This window comes from Trichosurus vulpecula, chromosome 2 (assembly GCF_011100635.1).
Source record: "Trichosurus vulpecula isolate mTriVul1 chromosome 2, mTriVul1.pri, whole genome shotgun sequence".
NCBI classification, from domain to species: domain Eukaryota; kingdom Metazoa; phylum Chordata; class Mammalia; order Diprotodontia; family Phalangeridae; genus Trichosurus; species Trichosurus vulpecula.
This window is the reverse complement of record NC_050574.1, coordinates 291,325,833-291,344,351: the sequence shown is the minus strand read 5'-3', so window position 1 is coordinate 291,344,351 and position 18,519 is coordinate 291,325,833. Positions and strand designations below refer to the sequence as shown.

The 18,519-nt window shown below is 38.8% G+C and overlaps 1 protein-coding gene across 1 annotated transcript in view; it reads right to left on the bottom strand.

The window, feature by feature from the left end:
* TMEM163 (transmembrane protein 163) overlaps positions 1–18,519 on the bottom strand; it is a 411,947-nt gene that overhangs the window by 362,442 nt on the left and 30,986 nt on the right. The gene's annotated exons all lie outside the window — the stretch shown is intronic.

The following is an 18,519-nucleotide window of genomic DNA, read 5'->3' as shown; positions in this document are numbered from 1 at the left end:
CTGTTCAGGCAATTTCGAAAATCAAATTTTCCCCTCTGAGGAAATAATCTCCCAGTCCCCCTGAAATGCATTTTTTAAAAATTTCTGTGTCAAAAGCTCTCCTTGGCATACTGTTCTTAGTTGGGGAAAGGGGAGGAAATGTGTATATATGTGTGGACACTTGGTTTGGTTTTGTATTTGTGGAAAAGAAGAGGGTAACTTCCTTTAGATTAAAATTGGCAAGTCCATTTTTCCTTCCCTCTCCAAACCTACCCTTTTCCAAATGGAATCCCCAGAATGTCCAGGTTAGAAGGGACCTCAGAAGCCACCTAATCCAACCTTTATCTGAACAAGAATTCACTCTGAAATACACCCAACAAAAAGGTAGCACTTTGCTTGAAGATCTCCAATATGCTGGTAAATATTTAACAACCTGCCTTGTCAAAAAGCAGGACACAGTTTTAAGTTTAGTCTAAATTATTAACACTTTCTCTATCACTTCCTCATCTAGATAATAAACAAAATAATAAATCAAACCTTGGTTTGTTTAGTTATGTCCAAATTTTTGTAATCCCACGCGGAGCTTTCTTGACAAAGATACTGGAGTGGTCTGTCATTTCCTTCTATAGCTCATTTTACAGATGAGGAAACTGAGGCAAACACAGTTATTTGCCCAGGGTCACACAGCTAGTGAGTATCTATGGCTGGATTTGAACTCAGGTCTTCCTGACTCCAGTCCCACTGCTCTATCCACTGTGCCACCTAGCTGCCCTGATTTGTAGCTTTTGCTAATTTCTGAGGTCTCAGTGTCCACACTGAAAACTGAACAACTGGCCTGTAAGCCAGTGTGAGCTGGCTCAAGCACACCCCTCTTGGGAACCTACTGCACATCAAGGCAGCCCATTCCATTCCATATAGTTCTAATGGTGAATATTTTTTTCTTTAAATCGAGCCTAAGTCTGCTTCTCTGCAATTTCTTCCTGCCCCTCACAGATCTGTTCTCTGAGGCCAGGTAGAATAGGCCTAATCAGTCTTCCACATCTTGGCCCTTTAAATGTTTGAAGACAATGAAATTGTCTGCCTTAAATCTTATAGGTTGAACATCTCCATTTCCTTTAACCAATGTTTACATGGCATGAATTCAAAGTCCTTCACCATCCTGGCTGCCCTCTAGATTATCACTGTTTTTAGTTAAATGGGATACCCAGCACCAAACCCATTGCTCCAGATATGTACAGTTTTTAATTATATAGCTATATAAGAAATAGAATGGATGAATGGAAAAGCATATATTAAACATTTACTGTATGCAAAGCGCTGTGCTAAGTGCCACAGATACAAAGAGAAAAGTAAAATAGTCCTTGCCCTCTAAGAGCTCAGGGAGATAACCCCAATAAAGTGACTCAGACACTTTATAGTATGAGTTTGAACTAATAATTGTGGGTTAGGGGCTTTTCATCCCTGGTCTAACTCTCAGAGGGGGAAAAATGTTTTTGTTTGGTGGGACTATATATTTCACTAGTTGTGGAAAACTGGAAATTGATTATCTTTTAATATATGACGTAAATAACTCCTGTTTGTTTTAAATGCTTCCTTGATACACACACACACACACACACACACACACACACACACACACACACACATACGTATATGTATATGTACGTATGTACATATATTTATATATGCTCACATATGTTGATTACCATAATCTATATTGAATTGTTTCATCTCTACTGCTCTTAAATTATGCCAATAAAATCATTTATAGCTAGCCCTCCCCTGAGATACTTCTTGTGCTATATCAATGTTTATATTGTCTCTTCAATGTGACTTTTTTATGGGATTTTGCCTGTTTATCACTGGCTAAGGAGATACTATTTAGCCTCCATCCATTGTTCACCTATGGATTTGCCTGATTTCTTATCAACACTAGGGAAGGGGGACAGTAGAAAAAACACTGAACTTGGAGTCACAGTATATGAGATTAAATCCCAGTTTCACCACTAATTTACTCTGTGACCTTAGGCAATTCATTTAACTTCTCTGGGACTCAGTTTACTCTCATGTAAAATGAAAGGGTGGAATTAAATGATCTTCCTAAAGCAACTGATATGACTGTGTCACTCCCCTACTCAATAAACTCTAGCAGCTCCTGATTTCCTACAGGGCCAAGTATAAAATCCTTTGGTTTTTTAAAGCATTTCACAACCTGCCCCCTTCCTACCTTTCCAGTCTTCTTACTCTTTACTTCTGTCTATATATTTTGGGTAGTAGGCAGAGGCAAGCCTGGAGTCAGGGAGAGCTGAGTTCAAATCCAGTCTCAGACACTTACTCTATGACCCTGGGCAAGTCATCTAACCCTGGTTGCCTCAGTTTCCTCATCTACAAATAAGTTGGAGAAAGAAATGGCAAACCACTTTAGTATTTTTGCCAAGAAAACCCCAAAGGGGGCCATGAAATGTCAGATACAACTGAAATGACCGAACAAAACCAAAAATATATTCTGTGATCTAGCAAAACTGGTCTCCCAACTCTACATTCTCACTGGCCCCTATACATAAAATGATTTCCCTCCTTGTCTCTACCTCCTAGATTCTCTGGCTGCCTTCAAGACAGTTCAAATCTTAACTAATCCTTTGCCAGCCCTCCTTAATCTTAATTCTTCCTCTTGAAATTACCTCTAATTTTCCCTATATGTACTTGAATATATGCTGTCTCTCTCATTACAATGTGAATTCCCTAAGGCCAGAAACTGCTTTTGCTTTTCTTCTTATCTTTCCCCAATGCTTAGCACAAAGCCTGGAAGATAAAAAAAATGCTTTTTGACTTTTCTCTAATGGTGCTTCCAGTTCTGAATATATATCTCATGCAATTAAGAACTTTTTAGCACAAAGAAAAGGAAATTTTTATTCTATCATAAGTATAGAATTATATGAATCAGATTAAGAGATGGAAGGGATCTTGGAGGTCATCTAATATTATGTCCCTCATTTTACAAACAAGGAAATTCATTTGCCAGAGGACTCCACAGAGGTTAACTGGCTTGTGTAAGGTCACATAGGTAGTAAGGGTAAAAGAAGGTTTCAAACTCAGTAGAGTAGTAACTAGGGAGGTGCCACAGAAGCTTTGTCCCAGAATAGAAAATTTAGGGGCCACCTAAATTACTTTCCTTGAAGAACACTTCCTTTCTACCCAGCTCAGGCAAAGGAACATTTCCTCCTTCTTCAGCAATATAGAATTTTTTTTATATCGCAGAGTATGTGTCCTTACCCCAGTGGCTATATAGCTGTCAGTGGGCATGCCAGTCCACATCCGCCAATGAGGAAACCTCATGTTGTATGGGGTAGTCTTTCTATTGCTAGACTACAACCCAGATGAATCTTCCCCTCTCTTAACAATCATCCTTCTAGTAGAACAGAAGTGATGGTGACATACCTGGTAGGACAGGGAGGGTAAGTGGGAGGAGAAAAAGAAAAATGTTCTCTTCTATATTCCTATTCTATATTCCTTTATATTCCTCCTTCTATATTCCTCATTCTATTCACCTTAGGCTCTGGAATCTAAGTCTTCTGGCTCAAAATCCAGCACCCGTTCGACGTTTTAGTGTACCTTGCAAACCTGAAAGTGATAATAGGATTTCAACTCATGAAAAGTGGCTATGTACTGTACAGAATAATCAATGCCGTAAAGTGGAGGAGAGGGTAGAATTGATCATCTTAACATGCCTGAAAACAAGAGAATTTGTCACTCCCTCCATGTAGATTATATATGAAATCCCTTGTGTTGTGTTAACAGAGGTTAATATTACCTTTCTATCTTTACAAGATACTTGGTTTCTTGTAAAATAGCAATAGTGAGAAAAATTACTGTCTTGACTTCTTACTGATGTAAGATGTACCGATGTACTGAATTTGTTCAGCTTAAAGGCTTTTCACAAGAAAAACTTGTTTTTTTCTTTTTCTAAAATTATATGTATATATGCATGTGTATATATAAACACATAATTTTCAATCAGCAAAATCAGTCTTCTCTCCCTCTCATCCTAATTCCACCCCCCCCCCAACAAAAATGGGAATAAAAGAAAAACAAAAATCCTGAAACACCTTCATGTAGGGAAGCAAATCAAATTTCTGCATTGGCCATGTTTTTAAAATGGATGCCTCATTCTAAACTCTGAGTCCATCACCTCTTTTTCAGGTGGTAGGAGGCATGTTTCATTAATAGTTCTCTGGAATTGTGGTTGGCAATTGCACTGATCAGAGTTTTAAATTCTTTCAAAGTTGCTTGTCTTTAAGATACTATCGTCATTGTTCTCTCGGTTCTGTTCACTTCACTGTGCTTCAGTTCATATGTCTTCCCAGATCTCCCTGAAACAATTACCATCATTTCTTACAGCACAACAACATTTCGTCACATCTGTATGCCACAGTTTGCTCAGTCGTTCCCCAGTTTATAAGTACTCCCTCAAATTTCCATTCTTTGTTACTTAAAAAGGGGCTAGAAATATTTCTGTGTTGCCCCCCTGGTCTGAATTCTGCAAGTTCCTGACCTGAGCTTGGTTCTGAGTAACAGTAGAATGCCGTTGGACTCAACAACTATCAGCCAGCTAGGAAACTGCTGGTTCAGAGCAACAGAATGGCAGACTCCTTTTTGGTCTGGGATTCCTCTGCAGGTTTCTGACTGGACTAGAAGCTGGAACTGATACCCTGCGCTGCTGCTGGGGTCTGAATTACACTGCTTGATGCCTCTGAACCTGTTTCTCTTTCAATGCACATCCCAGGGCCTGTACTGGGGGCCGGGGGAGGGCAGGGAGTGGGAACAGAGCACAGGTCTTCTTCCCTCATTCTCTCTCTGCTTTTGTGACCTGAAACTTAGTAGCATGTGACAAAGCTGCTGGATGGTACCTGTTCTCATCAAGGTGCCCTGATATAGGTCTGAATGTGACCTGAATGGTTCTAGGACCTCTACCTGCCCTGTCACACAGTCCTCCTTGAGTGTTTGAGTGCTTGATGCAGTGAGTTCTTGCTCAGGCCCATCCCCTTTGTCCACAGACCTCTCCATCTATCTCTCTGTGCTAACCTAGTCCAGAAAATATGACTCACTGTGACTTTACCTTCAATTGCCCTATCAAGATTCAGCCTGGTGCATTCTCCAAATCTGTCTGGAGGAGTTTGGGTAGGGGAGGGCTCACTGTGCAACCTCCTGACATTCTGCTGTCTTGTCTTTTCTTCCCCAAACATGAAATTTCAAAAGAAAATTCCACTATTTTATTTAAATAGATTAAGCTGGGTGGATAAGGATTTTAGGTTTAGAAGACAGTTATCATGGAGACTGAGTTATTGCCTTCAGTTACAATAACAACAACTGGCATCTACTTTAAGCGTTACAAACCACTTTTAAAATATTATCTCCAGTTATTCTCACAACAATCCTGGGAAGTAGGTGCTATTATTATCCTTATTTTGCAGGTGAGGAAACTGAGACAGACATAGGTCAAGTGACTTGCCAAGCTCATATAGCTATTTAGTATATGAGGCTAGCTAGAATTAAATGCAGGTCATGTTGTCTCAAGGACCAATGCTCTATCTATTGTGCCTCTAGCTTCCTCTTATCTGAATGTCTAGAAGGAGTGGAAGATTCCAGCTTCTGAAAGACATCTTACACTGGAGACTATTCTGACCACTTGAGAGAGACTGTGTAGGTACAATGAAAATGTAACAGACTTGGAGTTAGAAAAAGGGGGTTCAAATCCCACCTCTGACTCTACTGCGATTGTGGGCAAGTTACTTAATCCTGCTGCCCTCAGTTTCCTCATCTGTAACTATCTGAAACCATTCAGATGATTTCTTACACCCCTTTTCATTCTTAATTTATGATTCCATGATCTCGTACTTGTGAATTGTATTCCTGAAATAGTGTTGACTGCCTTGTGAGGTGCATTCAGGTGTTAGTGACAACCCTGTGAAGTTCTCCACTTCCCTGAGGCTTACCCAAGTCTGTAGTCTCCTCTAATGTTACCAAAAAAAATAGGATGCCTGTATTGTGAAAGTAAATTAGAACTTGAGGCAATTAACTTGGAGAGGTTCACCCCCTTCCCAATTCAATCTAAAACCCATAAAAAGGAGTTGTGTCCTGAATCATCGTTGGCAGGACTGTTGTTCTGACAGTTTTCAGTGCACTTTGAATCAAAGGCTGCCTGCAAAAATCCTTGTTCTTTGTGTGATTGTTTTAAAGTGTTGACATTTCTAAAGTATCTTCAGTTCTTCAGGTAAAAGTGCTATTGTGGGTAAAATCAGAAGAAAAAGCCCACAGGAAATTTGTCAAGTAGAGGGGGAAAGAAATGAAGGGAGAGGAGGTGAGAGTATTGATATCAAATAATTCTCACTCTCTCAGAGAGGGGGAAGGCAAGCTCATCTTCCGTCAGGGCAGGCTTAATAGCGAAAAGAGAAAAGAAAATTTTGGGAACAGTGGCTGTGGGGGATAAAATAAGAAATTGATAAAAGTAGAGCTAAAATGGTCTTCTTGTTGTTCCTCACACAAGACACACAAGACATCTTCTGTCTCATCACCCGTGCACTGCTGTCATCCATGTATGAAAGGCACTTCTTCCTCACCTCCGTGTCTTTGAATCCTTTCTTTCCTTCATAATTCTGTACATATGCCTCCTTCCACATGAAGATCATCTTGACCCCTCTGTCCCAGCATGGAGTGCTCTCCACAATCCAAAATATTTACCTTGCATTTTTATTATACATACCTATGCACATGTCATCTCCCACAACAGAATTTAAACTCTTTGAGGACAGAGACAATTGCATTTTTGTCTTTGTATACTCATCACCTGTCAGAGTGCCTGACACATAGAAATCCTTAATAAAGATTTGTCGATTGATTAAATAGAAGGATTATCAACAATCAGCTAGGCCTAACAGTTATAGACCATGAAAGTATAGTACATACAATCAGCTCAATTTCACGACTTTCTACAAGGACAATCTTTCTCTCTGGAACTTTCATCCCTCTGAATCTACAGAAATTAAGTTTATGCTGTCTTCCAATCAATCAACAAACCTTTGTTAATCATTCATTGTGTGTCATGTCCCTATGAAGTCTCCCTTCTCCAAGCCAAACTTTCCCATTTTCTTCGAAGAGTTTTTCCATGATAGGATTTTTAAATTCATTTATCATTCTGTTTCCCCATGAAGGTGCTATAGCTTATTAATATTCTTTTAAAATATAAAACAGGACTCTCTCTAGATATGGTCTGGCCAATAAGACTATTTTATCTCTCCAATCTAAGCACCACACTTATATTAATGTCACCTAATATTGAATTGTTTTAGTTCAGAGATCTTGTTTTAGTATTTAAGAAGGCAAGTTGCATCTAGAAAATGTAACCTGGGTGTCTCAGGTTCTGTAGTAAGCAGGGCTAAGAGAGTACCTCCCCCAAAAAATTCCTCATTGGAGAAACAAGAAGAAAGTAGAAAATTGTAGGTGATCATCATGGTGATTTGGGGACCAAAGCCTAGTCAGCTGAGATAGAAAGCCTGAAGACTAGCTTGTACTGTCTGAGATGATACAAAATATAAAATGAGAAATGTCAAACTGGGCAAAATCATAGAAATGGACAAATGCTTATTTCTGTAAACTATAAAATAGCATGTATTCCTTTTCCTCAAAACTGTCTTACTCTTTCATAATAAGTAGGTTTGTCTATCACTTATGTAGTCTATGTACCATATTTCTGAAAAAGAGAAAATGTTGGCGGTGGCCTAGTTATGGTACACAGGAAGAAAAAGAATACCTCCTGGAGACTCTCCAATAAGTGGCTGTGACGAAGAAAAACAAGCAAGAAGGTAGAAATCAAAGGTAAATGGTGACCCCAAATCTCACTTTGTTTCACAAGAAGGTATCTACTCTTGTGTAGAGGGCAATAAGGAAATATGTGGGTCCTGGGACATCTCTGGAGTAGGTTAATTTGGGTAACCAGGAACTAGCATGAGGTCACCAAGTCACTAGGAGATGCACAACAATAGGGGAGAGGAAGTGACCAAAAGAGTGACACATTCAATTAATTGAACAGCGTGCTGCCATGGATACAATACCTATTTGGAACCAAAGGATTCCAAGTTCCTAAGTCCCAAGTTCTGTCTGTGTGACTTTGGGTAAAACAAAAATTAAATTAAAATTATTATCTAATAATATTTTTTAAACCTCTCTTTCTAAACATCAAAATGAGACAGTTTTCAACCAGAAATCTTTGTCTCAGAGGTGGTTAGAATATGTAGGTCTGGGGAAAGGATGGCACGATGATAGCTCTTCTCAGGGAATTGCCTGAAAGGAATAGTCCCCAGATGGGGCTTGTGAGAACAATTTGTTCCAACAGGCGGCTGAAGCAGGTGCTATGGAGCATTTAGATTTTGGTCAGGCGCTGAAAATGCCAATGTCATCCACTGCATCCTGAGCCATCACCAGTCATCTTGACTTTTGTCCTGCCATTGAACTTCGGTGATTCAGAAAGAGAGAGTGAGGCTGACAATTTTGCGCAATTCCACCTCACTTAAATCCAATTTACATGCAAGTTGAGACATCACCTGTGATTTCATTGATCCTCTTCAAAAACGAAGGATAAACAAGGGAAATTTTTAAAAAATGAATTCCATTCTCAATATGGAATCCAGAACAGGAATGGACAAGAATAATATTGACAAGTCCAGGGTGAAGTGCCAAGGAGCTCTAGCAGTTGAGGGGACTAGCTAACCAGGGTGCTGGGTCATACTTAGCCAACAGAGACCAGAGCAGAATTCCAATGTGTCTGAAATGAGTGGTTTATGTTGCTGGCCTGAGTGACCAGCAGCTCTAAATTTTATGTGTGAGCCATCTCTGTCCTCCCTTTGCTGAGGTTAAATAGACATGGGCACTCCTCTAAGCTCAATACTCACTTGACCTAAAATTCAATTCCTCCAACTCCATTATCCCCCAGAGGCCACATCTCCACTAGTAGCTTTTCAAGATCTACATCCAGAAATAGAAAATTACTAGGAAAGCCACAAGTTGCTGGTGAAATGTTATATACTCCTTTAAAGATCTTGATGGTATTTTCCCACACTGCTACTGATACAGACCCTTTGTGCATTTATGTATTACCAGCCTGAAGACCACCATTTCTTAACAGTATTTTGGTTTTCAGTTTCTACTCATCCATTGTAGCGGCAACCACACCGGCACACCCAGGATGGCTGCTAGCACAGGTTCTTAGATCTGCTTTACTAGGAAAGACAGCTGTTTCAGGGTTCAACAATCTTCTTTAATTATATAAAATACAAACAGAGAAAATACAGAGAAGAGAAATAAAGACCAACAGACAGGGTTCTACTGCCTGAATCAAAACAATACTCCTATATATACTTTACATTCACCACTGGATTGACAGAGCCTTTACCTCTGAGCAGTCAGGAGCTCTGAACATACAGCCACTCAGTCTCAACCAGGAAATCACAAGATCCTTCTTGTAAGTGAGCCCCCAAAGCAAAAGTTCACCTCTCAGAATATATACTCTTTCAGTTAATAGGCTCAGAGCCAGAAGGCATCACCACCCTCCTGACTCAGTGCCTAATCAGAAAATAGCAAAAGGTGTGTAAGCGTTCCTGCAAGCAAGCTTCCCTTAATGGGCTCTGCATGAGGCCTATTGATGGTCAAGGAAGATCTTACTCCCCATTAACCTTACATCCATCCACTGCCCTTAACACAAATCCCTTCTGCCCAAAAACTACTCCCAAATTGGATGAGACAGACAATGGCAGGGAGGGGTGTCATTTCTTGAGGAAATTATTGATATGAGATGATCTCACTTCATGAGGGAGTAACTTTTTAGCTATGGCAGATTGGTTCTGTCATTGAATTGATCAATCAATCAATAAGCATTTATTAAGTGCCTACCATCTGCTAACCATTGTGTTAGGTGCTGAGGATACAGAAACAAAAAAATGAAATAGTCCTGCCCTCAAGGAGCTTGATATTCTATCAGTGGAGACAACATGCACATCATCCATGTGATTCTCCTGCACATGCTCCTAGGACAGAGCCCTCGTTGTCCAATCCTCTATTACATAGGTATAAACAAAAACAATACAAGGTAGATTTGTGGGGAGCACTAGTAGGTGGGGGTATTGGTGCAAATTCTGCCTTTCCATCAGATATGGAGCTATATCTTTCCCATTTGAAATTTAATTTGCTGTAAAAATGAAAGATGAGTGTCTGAGTGTTTTACTGGTATCCTTGAAATATTAAAATATGAAGGGGAAGTTCTCCAGCATATTTGGTAGATCCTATGTGACAAACTTGGGTGGGGACATAGAATAAGAACTACACAAGATAAAGGTCATAGATTTGTACCAGGGGAGAGAATCCCCACTCCAGTGAGATTGTGGGTCCATTCAAGTATTGAAGTACATTAGGGCAGAGGTGTCGGTTATAAATTTTTCATCTAACTTAATACTTAGTAAAGTGTTCTGCATATTCACTTAAAAATGTTTATTGAAATGAGCTGAATTTGTTATTGGAGACTATAGACATATTTAAGTTTTGGTCTTGATTTCTCCCTCCCAATTGGGTGTGACTTGGATCAGATCCCTCATCTATAGATCACTTGCACTCCTTGTCCCTTAGTAGGGATATCTCTACAATAATATTGCCCACTTTATATTATTCACAGAAGACTTGCAAAAATTAATAAGATTATATTTGTGGAGTTCTATATATGCCATGAAAGAGAAGCAATAGATGTATAAATAGAAGATAGCATGTGTAGTTATTGAGACATTTTTTCATAATCAAATATTCAGTTGCAGCATTATCATCTTTCTTGGGAACCTCTCCATTTCTGTTCCAGAGGAAAAACAAAACAAAACAGAACAAAATGCCAAGTGGAAATAAAATGTTTGTTTCATGAATTTTTAAGAGCCATTTAAATCTACAACATTTGGAACTGGATGATATACATCATTTCTTTAATTTATTTGTTTGATGATTTTTAAATAGCTCATCACAAAGGCCTATTTTAGCACATGGGAAGGAAATTCTGTCAGACCTGATTTCAGGGACTTCATCTTCCACCCACCTTAAAATAGATACTATTTCATCTCTTCTTCAGCTTCTTTTTTTCTGCCATAGGAAAAAAGAAAAAAGAACCCAACACTCCATGTTAATTTCCCTTTCCCAGATGTTTAGCTGGGAAACAAAATCCTTTTAAAGCCTGAGTAGACTAACACATGAATGCAGAAGTGTTGGTAACACTGAGGGTGTGACTGACACAGACAACTCCCACTCACTGAATTTTAATTATGTAAGTTCAGTTGTCACTTCTACCTCCCTTTGTTAAATTCATAGTCATCACAAGGTGTGTACCTGTGAGAATGTCTCCAATTAACAAGCTCCCAAAAAGCAAAACTAATAAAGATGGCATTTAGGTTTTGAGCCAGAACTAAATTCAGATTGGGAAAAGGTTGGTCAGCTGTTAAATGAAGATGTTGTTTTTTACCTAATGTTAACCATTACTGCATCAAGACAGCTTATTTCTAGAAGATACAAATAATTTGAGTTTCAGGTTTGGTTTTTTTTTTAAGGGGTAGTTCCTGTAGACCCGTTCCCCAATTCTGGTCACATATATGATTAGTGTATAAGTGAAAAAGTAGAAAATGTGCTGGGCTTTGAGTCAGGAAACCTCTCCTCCACCTATAGCTGGTTATAGAATTGGGCAAGTAACAACCTCTCTGAACTTTGAATTTTCCCATCTGTAGAATAAGAGTATTCTTTTGGATAAAGGGTTCTTAACCTTGGGTGCCTTTGAACTTGTTTTGAAAATATTTTGCTAATTACATATAAGTATAATCGGTTTCCTTTGTAATCCTATGTATTCATGAATTGAAAAACATTATTCTGTGATGAAGCCCATAGGCTTTACCAGACTGTCAAAGGGATATATGATATACAAAAAAAAAAGTTGAGAACCTCTATCTTAGGTGACCTCTATGGTTTCTTCCTAAGCTAATTCTTATGTCCTTCTGTCCTAGTCAATTAATGATTTCATCTATATCAGGGGTGGGGAACCTATGGCCTCAAGGCCACATGTGCCCTTCTAGGTCCTCAAGTGTAGCCTTTTGATTGAATCCAAACTTCACAGAACAAACCCCCTTAATAAAAGCATTTGTTCTATAAAACTTAGACGTGGTCAAAGGGCTGCACTCAAGGACCTAAGAGGCCACATGTGGCCTCAAGGTTACAGGTTCCCTACCCCTAATCTATGTGATGACATAGATAACCACCCTCCTTGGACTTGAAAGATTTACTATAGTTGAAAAACACATCATCCTGTGGCCATTCCAATGATGAATTTCTCCTATTTATTCTATTCTATTCTGGGGCTGGGCCAAATTGCAGTCCAGTCCTAGTCTGGACAATCAAAGTTTTTCCAGCCTGGTAGGACCTAACGGAGCTTGTGGTCCTTTGGCAAAACTTTTTAGAGCCTAGGGTCATCTCCATGCCACAAGGTAGGACCAAAGAAGGAGTTTACTGAGGAAATCTAAAATTAATAATTTTTAAAATCCCAAAGTAAGTTATAGAATGTTCCAGTTAGTGAACTAACCACACTGAAGTATATTGTATTAATTGTGTTTACTTTATTTGCAAGAATGCTACCCTAGAAGACTCTCAATTCAACAAAAGTAGATGAAATGCAGTCTTTTTTTTTAATCACAAATTTTACTTTCTATGTAAGGGGTTGATGGAGAGCAGCATGGTGTAGTGGATTGAAAGATGGTGTCAGATCCAGGAAAACCTAAACTCAAGACCCATCTCTCATACACATGATACATGGGCTCAGTACAAGTACAAGTTATTTAAAATCTCAATACCCTTAACACCTCTTTAAGACTTTAAGTTACAGAGGAAGTGCTTACCTGCATTGGTAGAGGGAGTTTCCTCATTGAAAGTTCTCTATATTGATAAAATCACAGGTTCAATATGTCTCCTCATCTAAGTGATAAATTCAAGAGCAGAATGGATTACAGTGAGAGTTTTGATTCTAAGCCTAAAACACTTGAAAATCTTTACAATGTTCTCAAAATAAACTTTAGGTGGAGAGGTTGAAGCTAAAATGTTCCATCCCCCTCCTTTTAATTATAATGAAGTATGAAAATTTTCATGTGTCTGATTAATTAACTCAGACAAATATATATGGACCCTTGGGTTTTCCACTAAATGGCAATATCCATTAATAGCAAAATCAGTTTTAACTCAATAAATATGGGATTTGGCTAAAATTGTAAAAGTTAAATTATTTGCTGTTTCCATGGATTTGCTGTTACCATGCATACTTATTCAATGCCATCAAAATTTAGTTAAATTACACTATCTTATTCAGTGACTTGTCAAGGGAACCAGTGGCTCAACACAGAAGCCGTTGGTTATATGTTACTGTATGCATGATATAGATCACGTGCAAGTTGGCAAGTACAGACAAAGCTAGAATCCAGGCTTTAAAAGCAAGTTTATTTTTTTAAATAAAGGCAAAAATTCATGTTTGAGTTTTTAAAAAGTAAATTAAAACAATTAGCTGTGAAAAGGACTTTTAATTTATCAGTTAAAACAATAAACTTCATTTAAAACTTTAAATTCAAAGAGCAGTACATTTTATCGGTTTACTAATTTGTGAACTCTTCTAACTCAATAAAAGTGGTTTGAGATTTTTTTTAATTGGCTTTATTCTTTTTTCAAGGCATTGAGTCAAGCATTTATCTGTACTTGTGCATATCCTCATCCTTCCTTTCTACCTATTAGTGTTTTATACTCTTATAAACTTTATAAAGAAGCAGAATTCACTTAATAATGTATTTTTCTATCAATTTCTCCTTGAAGAAAAGATGAAATAAAACCAGATAATGGCTTTCTTTTCTGTCTCTTCTCTCTCTTTACCTCTCACCAAGTTTCCACACATCTATCATTTATCTATTTCTAGCATTTCCTGTTTCTTTCCCCTCTCCTCTAAGCCACTCAAATCCTACTCCATTTTTCCACACCCAAATAAAAATCGTGCCTCCTCCATAACATTTTCCTTGATCACACCAATTTTGTCCCCTTCTCGACTCCAATAGCATTTATTCATGACTACTATTTAACTTTTCAATTGTTGGATTAGATTCAATTGTTTAATACATATGTATTAAGTGCCTATGCTGGGTGTTGGAAACATTTTTTAAATGACAGTCCATTTCTTATCACTACCACCACCCCCAGTTTACAATCTAATAGGAAGTATGACATATGTAGATTGTGTGTGACACATAAGATTGCGTGTTCCCACGTAAAATATGTATGCCCGCATGTGTTGTCCAATTGACTAACGGGTGTCAAGAATACATATTTCTGGAATCTGAACCACTCCTCCCCAAAAAAGACTGCAATTTCTGCCTTGAGGTAAACCTTGAGGGAAGGGCCAAGGCTAGGCATTTGTTCCTTCCCCCTCTTTTTGTTATGAGAACTATCAGACTATAATTACATCTATCTGCCACCTTTAAATATTGCTATTCTAGAGATGTGAGTCTGGATGCTCGAACAATAACCTGGGTGCTAGCCCTTAGCTTATATCTACTAGCCTAACTCTTTCCCACCAATTCCTTCCTACATAAAAGACTATGTGAAATTGAAAATTGATTTTTAATTCTGTTTTAAGACTTAAGCTAGCACAGATTTAATATTCCCCTTCACTATATGTGCCTAAATTCCTTGCTCTTACAGATTTACTCAGGTAACCTCAGCTCGCTGGGTCACGATTCTACTCTTGTTCATTGTAACTCTACCCTTACATTGTGGCTTGTATCCCCATCCTTGTGACTTCACCTACCACCTGCATTCTGGGAAAAACTTACTGAAGATCAAGCTGATTCAATCAAAGCTGTTGTAGCCACTCCCAAATTTTCCAAATCGCATGTCTTGTTTATGGTTAAGGGGGTTTCAGAAAGAGAGGTCCAAACAATATAATGTCAGGCTGATGTCAGAGGTTTTTTCTTTCTAGCCAATCAGAAGACACACCTATGTTGCTTGAGATTTTGTTCTGTCATGTTGTTAATCACTTTTAAAGATCTTATCATTCCTAACATGGGGTCTTTGCTCATTGAGATATCATTGACCCATTTATTGGCAATCACTAGGCTTGCTAATAAATGGGCTGTGCTTGGAATTTGGGGTCTCAGAATTTCTCTCTCAACAACTATCACAAATAATGAGTAGTGGGAAAATCCATTTATCTAAGCAAATAGCAAACAGAAACCAGAGAAGTTATACAGAATAGAATATACCAGAAAATACCCAAGAGTGATTGAGCTTTGTGGATGGGAGCAAAATAAAATCTCAGCTCAAAAGAGAGGGCCTCATCTCACCCACAAGAAAGTCTCTGAAATCTTTAGGAAGGCAAGCTAGAAATCAGGGATATATTAAGGAGCTGAATTCCCCTACATGCCCGTAGCTTCTAAAGTCTTTCTCTTTCTCAGTCTCTTCACCAGAATCTCGCAAAGAATCACATATGTCTCTACATCCAATCTATTCCTTACGCTGGTACTGAGCATCACATCATGCTCAGCATTCTCTTCATTATTCCAGAGTCATAGCTCCTTGTGTGGACAGAATAGTATGCAAAATGTACCAGGCTTGGGTAAAGGCCCAGTTACATTAATAACTGAAAAACAAAGCACATTATAAATAATTATAATGGTTGTAACTTTATATTGATTGATGTTATAGTCATAATTTTAAGACTCCAATATGGAGTCACTCAGGCTAAGTGGCCCTACTGCCCATAAAAGTATGTAGGCAAAGAAAGAAGTTTATACTTTTGCACTATTCTGATCTATGTTAATTCTTTGTCAGGAAGATCATGCTTTCAGCTTTTGATTGGATGAAACTCTTGACTAGTTGCAGCCTGAGTCATTCTCCTGATGTCTTAAATAGTTGACTTAGTTGGTAGTCCTATTAAAGAAACTCCACCTATCCGACCTTCACTCAAGCCTGGTATTGATTAGTGACCCCCCAGAACTTTTCTGTCACATCTAGGTCTGACAAAGTACACCCCCTCTCACATCTGGCACCAATTATCTGTTCTTAACTGTATTGTTAATGTATTTTTGTTTGATTTGAAGATCTTCCCATCCATTAATAGGCCTATGTGCCTTGCTTAAGTCACATGGAAGCCTAAGTTACATGAAGCCTGTGGTGGGAGGAGCTTGCTGAATGAGTGGAACAGGAGGGAGTGGAGTAAAAAGTTAGAGCAGTTAGAACTGGAGGGTTGTGGCTCTGACCCTGAAGAAATATAAATCTATATCTATATCTATATCTATATATCTGTCTGTTGATTTGTGTTAATTTCTGCTTGTGATTCCTGCTTGTAATTTCTGTTTGTGTTTTCTCTGAAGTTCAGAGTGCTGACTTTTTCCCCTGAACTAAGTGAATGATATATGTATGTTTGATTGAAGTTAGATTGTGAATCCCTTTAAGTTGCTTTCCTTCAGTAAAGCAGATCAAAAAACCTGTGCTAGCAGCCCTCCTGTGTGCTGGTGTTGTTGGTGTTATACCACCACAGCAGCTGCTGGTAACGTTGTTGATACATTAACCTAGTCTGTTTTTCAAGTATATCATTTCATCACCCAAACCTTAACTTTGCGCATGTTTACTCCCCAACACATCTCCCTCACTCTCACACTGGGATGAAATTCTTGAATCTGTAGGGATGAATGTGTGTGTGTGTGTGTGTGTGTGCTCTTTGTTTGCCTGCTTGCTATACCACATAATAACAAAGCCACAGTAACAATTTCTTGGAAATTATTGTATCAAGGCCTTTGCTTTAACCTGAGCCACGAGACCAAATAAATCAATAATCATACAAATGAGACGTCCAGACAAAGTACTATGAGAAATTTGAGAAAGAGATCATGTTAAGCTTGGAAAACCAGGGAAGGCTTCATGGAATGGCTTTGAAAGAATTTCAAAAGCCAGATATGCTATGGAGGGTGGGGTGGGAGGAGAACAGGGAGCTCTGCTGTGGGTCAGAGCTCTGAAAAAGGAAAGCTAACCCCTGGTTTTATATCTTTTTCAGGGTCAAGGTTGAGTCACACATGTGACTCACCTATGTGACCTAAAATCATCACAAAAAATGCGACTTAAACCCACGTGGTCTAAAAGTCTCTGATATCACAAACGTCACTCAAACCCATGTACACTAGACTTTCCATTGAGGGAAGGAGGTCATCAAGGACTCCTAATTTAACCAAGGAAACAAAGGCCAAACTCTTCAAGGGCACTTGGTTGAATTAAGTGCTAAGAGCCCATTTTGATTGCCAGTACAGCTCTCCATGAATGCTCAGAGGTAGGAGTCAAGGCTAACTTGAAACAGAATAAATAAAGGGAAGCATTATAAAAGCATCTTATCTCTCCAATGAGATTATTAATTCCTTGAGTCTTATATTTCTTTGTATCCCTCAAAGCACTTAACATAGTGCTTTGCATTTAGCAGGACTGAACCAGAAGTGTGTGTGTCAGCACCTTCTCTGCAACTTACAGATTTAGGGAGATGACTAGAACATTTAGAAATTACATGTCTTGACCAGGGTCACACAACCAGTATGTGTCAGGTCTTTCTGTTCCCAAGGCTGCCTCTTTTACATTTGGTGGATATACAATAAATATTTGCTCCCTTGATTTAATGTTCTTTATTTATTCCTTTGCCTTCTCCTGGTAATAGCTATACAGGTTGTTGTATTTGGGCTTTGTTCTCGAAGTGGACCATAACATCAGGGAAATGATGACATGACTTGCAGTTGACTTTGATTTGAGTGAGGGAGGGCTGTGCAAGGTCACCAGCCTCACTTTCTCCTCCAGAACCATCTGGGTCCAGTGGCCTGATATTCACCAGGATGACTAGAGATGGCCCAGGATGCAATGGGAGACCCTGGCCCTTTCAGGCTAAGGTCTTTTCAGGTTCTCACATTGTGTGAGGTGATGCCCATTCAGTGAATAGGCCTCTTTAAGAAGTTAATCAAGGGATGGCCCCTTTAATTAAAAACTCAAAAAAATCAAACTGGAAGGGGAAGACTCTTAGGGTTCCTGCCCAAAAGAGAAACAGTTACTATTTAGTGTTTATGTTTACTCTGTTCTAGGAGGGCAGAGACCTATTGTCCAATCTATGAGCTCCAGAGTGAGTTGGGTTTAAGGCTTGGTTTTTGAGAAAGAAATCTAGCCAGTAAACCCAAAGTTAAGGAGACAGCCTTCGGTCATCAAAATGTACCTTTCTTTGGGCAAAGCACCCTCAGGTGCTCAAGCTTTCACTGGATGACTCAATAGATCCAAGAGTGGCCCACCTGAAGGACTGGGGTAAGGGAATGGAGCAACATTAAGTCTTAACTAAAAGTCTCCTTTTTGCTTTAGTTTCACATATGACTGACACCCTATTCCCTTGTCCTGGAGATGGGCCCTGTAAAGAAGTTATATGAA